Source organism: Triticum aestivum, chromosome 7D (assembly GCF_018294505.1).
Source record: "Triticum aestivum cultivar Chinese Spring chromosome 7D, IWGSC CS RefSeq v2.1, whole genome shotgun sequence".
In the NCBI taxonomy this organism is placed as follows: Eukaryota; Viridiplantae; Streptophyta; class Magnoliopsida; order Poales; family Poaceae; genus Triticum; species Triticum aestivum.
Genome location: NC_057814.1, coordinates 126,825,033 through 126,832,843, shown reverse-complemented (window position 1 = coordinate 126,832,843; position 7,811 = coordinate 126,825,033).

The following is a 7,811-nucleotide window of genomic DNA, read 5'->3' as shown; positions in this document are numbered from 1 at the left end:
CAAACAATTTATACAATTTGCATTTACCAATTCAGCTAGAGGGAGCAAGATATTATGTCCTTGTAAAATCTGTGTGAACTGTGCATGGAAGGAATCTAGTCTTGTCTTTGAGCACTTAGTATGCGATGGGTTCCTGGAAGGGTATAAGAAATGGTTATATCACGGGGAGGGACCGTCATGCCTTCCACAATGGTGTGAGCATGATGATTTTCAAAATGACGATGTTGGAAATGAGGACATATTTGAGGTACTTGATGAGATACCAGAAATGCTTGAAGATATAGGACATGAATTTGGTGAAGTTGGGGACGGTGGTGGGAATGATGGTGACCTAAGGGAGGATGGAAGTGATCCAGATATAGAAGCTTTTCACCAATTATTAGATGATGCAGGCCAACAACTTTATCCTGGGTGCACAAGCTTCTCAAAGCTACACTTTGTAGTTAGATTACTCCACACCAAATTTCTTGGGGGTTGGAGTGATAAGAGTTTTAACATATTGCTAGAGCTACTTAATAAGGCCTTTCCAGGGGACTCACCACTTCCTAAGAACTTTCACGAAGCAAAGAAGATGATAAAATGCCTTGGACTAGGTTATGTTAATATACATGCATGTGAGAATGATTGCATATTATTTCGAAAGCAATATGCAAATGCAGACCAATGCCCTATATGCAAAACATCTCGGTGGAAATCTGAAAAGAAGAGCCTTGATGGGAAACGTGTACACCAAGTACCAAGAAAGGTTCTTCGTTATTTTCCAATAAAGAAGAGGCTTCAACGGCTGTTCATATCAAAGAAGAGTGCAACAGATGCAAGATGGCATGATGAAGGACGCATGAGAGATGGTTTGGTGAGGCATCCGGTAGATTCTCCTGCATGGAAACATTTTGATGCGACACATCCAAAATTTGCTGAAGATAGTCGCAACATGAGGCTAGCTATAACGGCAGATGGATTTAATCCCTATCGATCTATGTACTGTAGTAGTTATAGCATCTGGCCTGTCATGTTGATCCCCTTGAATTTGCCTCCTTGGTTACGCATGAAGCAGCCAAATTTCATCCTTTCCTTATTAATTCCTAGCCCAAAGTCACCCGGGGAAGACATGGATGTCTATCTTGAACCACTTATTGATGATATGGTCGAAATGTTTGAAAAGGGCGTTAGAACTTTTGATGCTTCTACCGGAGAGCCCTTTGACTTGCATGCTGCCATATTATACACCATTTCTGATCTCCCTGGTTTAGGTCACCTATGTGGATGTGTCACCTCTGGGGGATATGGTTGTCCAGATTGCCACTTGCACACTTGCTCTCTTCGGCTAGCAAAGGGCATGAAGAATTGCTATATGGGTCATAGAAGGTTCTTAGATGCAAACCATGAGTATAGGTTTGATGAAGAATCTTTTGATGGTATGGAGCTTCGAGAGGCACCTATACCACTTACCGGAGAAGAAGTTTTGGCGCTAACAGAAAATATGCATACTGTTTTTGGAAAGAACCCCTCAGGAAAGACAAAGAAAAGGAAGTATAAGGATGGTGAACCAGTAATTTGGAAAAGAAAATCCATATTCTTTAATTTACCATATTGGAAAGACTTGCTGCGGCCTTATAATTTAGATGCAATGCACATTGAGAAGAATGTTTGTGAAAACATAATTAACACACTTTTGGGCTTCGACGGAAAATCTAAAGATAATTTGGATTGTCGTCTTGATCTGCGAGATCTAGGTATATGTGCTGATCTTCATCCTACTGACTTAGGAGAAGATTCATATTATGTACCTCCAGCACTTTACTTAATGACCTCCGAGCAGAAAAAGCTATTTTGTGGAGTTTTTAAAGGGGTCAAGTTTCCATATGGCTATGCTTCTGAGTTATATCACCACGTCCATGTTAATGAGAAAAAATTTACTGGATTGAAGAGTCATGACAATCACATTCTCTTGCAAAATTTACTTCCATTGGTTGTTAGAGGAACATTGCCCGAGCACGTGGGCATTGCATTGACACGTGTGAGCAGATTCTTCAAGAAAATTTATGCACCCGTTATTTGTGTAAGTGATATGGAGAAGCTAGAAGGAGAAATTGCTGAGACATTAAGCATTCTCGAGACTATATTCCCTCCATCCTTTTTTGATCTTATGGTCCACTTAATGGTCCATCTTCCAGCACAAGTGAGGCTTTGGGGGCCAGTAAAATACACCAACATGTTCCCAGTTGAAAGGTCAAATTCTGCACCTATTTGTTAGTATCATAAAAAACTCTTTTTAGTTTTCTATCCTCATATGTGCTATGTCAATCATGTATAGGTTTTTGATGAGGTTAAAAGGATATGTTCGCACCAAGAGTCATCCAGAGGGGTCAATTGCAGAGAGTTATGTGTTTGATGAGTGTCTCACTTTTTGTTCTCGTTATTTACAAGACTGTGAGACTAGATTTAGTCGACTTAATGCAAATGAGCTTGCTGGTCCTAGCATCACTCCTAGTACTATGCCCTTCTTTGACAACACGGGCCGGCCTTTGGCTGGAAAACATGATGTGACTTTGGACAATAAAACATGGCTTCAAGCACATAGATATGTCTTATTTAATTATGATCCTATTGAACCATACTTGAGGTCAGTTATGTCATATGTCAAACATTTTTTCCATAGAGTGAATTTTTTCCCTACGTTACTCAAATTTGATTTAACTATTGCAGAAAGAGTGCTGAGTTTTTGTCCTCAATTGGTCATCGAAATATTAGTCGCATCCAGCATGAAAAATTCCATGAGTGGTTTAGATTACATGTGGCAGAGCTAGTAGAGAATGGTGAAGAAGTGTCCGAAGAGATCCAAACTTTAGCGTCTGGACCCTTCATTGCTGCAAAAACGTATAGCAGCTATACTATAAATGGGGTAAATTTCCACACAAGGTCCTACGATGATGGTAGGCGCACCCAAAGTAGTGGAGTTGCTCTAGTTGCACAAACATCTGCAAATGCTGAAAATCTTATAATGAGGAGTAAAATATATTATGGTGTGATAACAGAAATTCTGGAATTAAACTATCAACACAAAGGAAATATTGTGCTCTTTAAATGTGATTGGTTTGACAACCGTGTACCAGACAAGTGGGTAAAAGTTGATAGATTTGGCATCACAAATGTGAAGTCTAAGCATTTATTTAGCTCTGGTGAGAAGTTGTCTGATGAGCCATTCATTTTGGCTTCGCAAGCAACTCAGGTGTATTATGTCGAACATACCACTGATAAAGATTGGTATAGTGTTGTTCAGTCCAAGCCGGGAATCCTTTATGATATTTTTGGAAAAGGGAATGAGAACTTCGAGAAAGTTGATGAACATGTGGTTCAGTTCCCTGATTTAGACGCTAATGTAGATCTCCGAGTTGATCTTAAGAGTGCACCTCGTATCAGAGAAGATATAGATGGAACAATTGTTCGACAGGTCAAGAAGGATAAGTATGTAGTTTTTAGCTTTTAATATTTCTGCAAAATACCTCTTCTAAATAATATTTATGTCCCTCTAGTTCAGATTGTTCATAAGACACCCTTTTTAACCATTCTTGTAAAACTACATCTTTGCTTTTATATTTCAGATTGCATTAAACCTTTTTATAATTCTGAGATTTTACCTTTTTTCAGGAAAAAGAATGGTAAACGGAGGAGAAAGGGCTAATACCACTTCATATGAAGAAGTGCGGGCAGAGACTCTAAGGATGAACACAAAGAAGTTGCATCAATTAATTCCAAGACTTGCAGAGAAGTCTTCGCATGAACAAAACAATAAGACAAAGGTGATGGTAGCCTTCCAGGACTTGCTAGTGTGTTGATTCAAGTGTATGGTAGCTATTTAACAACATGTTGTGCTTATCTGCAGAAAAGGCAACGCACATCTAGTCAGCCAGCTGTTGAAATGCCTAGACGCATACTAAGATCTGACACCGCTAGAGCTGATTCTAGGCACGATGATGAAGACATGCGAGATGCTGCATTAGAAGAGAATGAAGATGATGTTAATGCAGCGACACAACATGGTAGGTAGTTCTATTTTTTAGGTATTTAACCTTTTTCATTGCTGAGATCTAACTAATTCTTTTCTATGTTCATATAGATGGTGGGCAACAACAGAAGAAGCGTGGACGTAGCTATACTAGAAAGGCTGATATACGCTCAAGAGGGAACCAGCCACCAATTAGGCTACAGATAAATGAGAAGGGACAGCCTGTCGGGGACAATGCCACCGAGTTTGCAAATTTTATAGCCACACTAGTTAAAAATAGTGAGATAGTATCACTTGCCAAACCTGACTGGAGGTTGGTTGAGCCAAAACAGAAGCTTTCATTGTGGAATACTTTGAAGGTAACTTCTGTGATGCACATATAAAAACTTTTCTTATGGACTTATGTCTCATTCTCTAATTCATTGTTGAATTTTTGGCAACTTGATAACCAGTTGTACTATGAGGTGGATGAAAGAGTTAAAGACTGGGTCATGGGAAGTGCTGCTAAGAAATGGAGAGATTTCAAGTTAGATTTGAAGGCTTTGTATTTTCATGAAGAAAAGACCGACGAGGAGCTCCTTGCTGATTGTGATGCTAGAGTTCATGAAGATGACTGGAAATGGCTTATTGACCATTGGAGGACTGATGCAGCTAAGGTATACTGCAAGATCATTGTCTAGTGTTCATTTTTGAAAAGATCTAACTATTGATCATGATCATTGTTTGTTCTACTTTAGCAACGTAGTGAGATAGGGAAATTAAATCGCCAAGGGATGACCTTGTTTCATACAACTGGCAGCAAGAGTCATGCACGTGTTATCGAAGAAGAGGTACATTTTTGCTACAGTTTCCTACAATTCTTTAACCCATCTAAATATGTGCTGGCTCATAGAATAATAAATTGAATGTAGCATAAGAAGAATGGATACCCCCACGTAGGGATGAAGCATTTGTTATAACACACACAAGTAAAAAAGGAGTTCCTTCCAGCACGGCAACGGCACAAAAAATTGTATGTACTACATAATAATTACTTTCATATAGTAGAGCCATTCGTAGTGATACTTATTTCTGTGGTTCCTCCTTGTAGAAAGAGCTGGAGAACAAAGCAAATGAACAACCAGAATTGTTAGAGAAAACCATAGAGCAAGGTGATCTTTTTTCGCATGTATTTGGAAAGGAGAGGAATGGGTATGTTCGCTGTATAGGCATGGGGCCAAGTGCATCAGATCTACGCATGCCTGGAACTAGAAAATTAAAATCAACAAAGCTCCAAATGGCCGAGGAAGAATGTTGACAAGCTATGGAAGAGGCTGCACTTTTAAGGGAGCGCGTGGAAGCCACCGATCTAAAAATGGACATCGTTATGAATGAAGTCCTAGAGATGAAAAAGATGTTGTTAGCTTCTCAGGCTAAAGAAAAGGAGCAATTCAGTCCACACTATGATTCTAATTCTGCACAAAACGAGGTGTGTTTCTGGCATTGTCTCCATTTGAAAACTTTATGAATAGTATTGTTGTCTTTCCTTTGCTAACTCGTATTGGCTTGGTGCAGTACATCGATGATGAAGGCGAAAATAGCGAGATTGGGTACATGGCTGCTGAAAAGGAGGATGATCATGTGGTATGAATTGTTGAAATGAAAATGCATTATTTTAGTATTGTCAACTAGACTTTTTAAATATTGCCCAAAAAAATCTCTTTGGATGTAGATGTCAAATAGACCAATGCTAGAAAATCAAGCGGAAATCACACAACAGAAGAAGCAAGTGTTGGTCCAACAGATGAATCAACTAGATCATCAGAACACAACCGTCACTCAAAAGACTCCCCAAGTAAAAAAGCTCTTGCTCCTAAAGATTGCTTGCTTTATATTTGACACATATATTGTGAAGTTTAGATTATATTTGGCTTGTCTCAGATTGGAGAGGATGTCATATTGTACTCTATCTCCCGCCCTTATAACATACCGGTGGCGAAGGCCACTATTCAGTCAATTGATAGGACGAAGATAGTGGCAGGTGCCGAGCTTGGTTCTCAATGTTGTGAAGTTGTAGTTAACATGGTGATGAAAAAGGATGCTATTTTGCAACGCCCTTATGGGAATGTGAGGACCATGGCCAATGCCCTTGGGCGATCTATTGCATGGCCTCGTCGATATGTAAAACTTCTTTCTTATCATGTCTATTTCAGCAGTTTGTTTCTCAAATTGCTTCCTATTGATAATCCCATGTTTGCAGATTGAGGTTGTTCGTAAAATTATGCAGAAGCAACCATGACAGCCCATAGCAGTCCCCACATCTAGAAGGTATTGCATCTTCTTAGAATTCTGGAATATATTACACTAAAGAAAGGATATGTTTCTCATTTCACATACTGATGACTTATTTTTTTCTGAATGAAGCATGTCATTGAAAGTTAAAATTGTGCCTACTTTCAAATGCTTAAGTCCTATTCTGAATCACAACCAGCTTTCTTAAATAATTCTGCAGCTACTACTTACACTTTGCACATACATTTATGTGCCTCCAAACTCTTTCTGCTGCCCCATGTTCTTTCCAAAATAGATTAAAATTTGTTTCATCCCCTTTTTTGTATAATCTGTTTTTAATGCATGATATTTGCTTCTTAGTTTTCTTTTTGATAAGATGTAGTTCTTCAAACATTTGCACTGCCAACTTGATATATATTATAAAGTTTTGCCTTCCTAATGTTGAATGTCATTGAGGGCCTGAGTTTTGATTTCGCATTGGCCCTCTTTTATTCTTGGGTATGACCCTGCACACTACATAGAACAAACATGTACAAGAAAACAGAACGGTGGACATCTTGCATTGCCACTGGATTGCTAGTCATTGATCCCTGCCTGCAGTGTTTCAATGTTCCATTTACTTCACAGCAATCAAGAAAAATTATACTACACCAAAGAAGATGGCTATTGTTATATATTTATAGTGATTGGTTACATTGATCTTCTTGGTAATCCATACATAGTGCACAATCTTTTCTTATGAGTACATCCACACATTCTGTCTATGCCTTGTGGAATGCAAAGTACAGGTGGCACACATGTGTCTCTTTCATTTGGATGTGTCAATTTTCTTTTTGAGCCCATGCAACTTATATGTTTGGAACATGTGTTCTTCCGAGCTGATCTATTTGGTCATTTCTTTTTTTTACAGGTCATCGGCATAATGCCTTTGCAAAGTGCGGTTTGTTTGGTGAGCAAAAAGGATCTTCTGCTGGGATATGTTTACACCTAAAACCAGATTGTATATTTTGTGCTTGTCGATGATGTAGTACTTTGACTTAGGAACCTACGACTGGACGCATGTGTGCATGTAGACAAGGTATAGTGATTGTCGGAGAGGTATCTCTGGGCCCACTCGGTAATGCACATCACTATAAGCCTTGCAAGCATTGTGACTAATGAGTTAGTTACGGGATGATGTATTACGGAACGAGTAAAGAGACTTGCCGGTAACGAGATTGAACTAGGTATCGAGATACCGACGATCGAATCTCGGGCAAGTAACATACCAATGACAAAGGGAACAACGTATGTTGTTATGCGGTCTGACCGATAAAATCTTCGTAGAATATGTGGGAGCCAATATGGGCATCCAGGTCCCGCTATTGGTTATTGACCGGAGAAGGTGTCTCGGTCATGTCTACATAGTTCTCGAACCCAAAGGGTCCGCACGCTTAAAGTTACGATGACAGTTATATTATGAGTTTATGTGATTTGATGTACCAAAGGTTGTTCGGAATCCCGAATGTGATCACGGACATGACGAGGAGTCTCG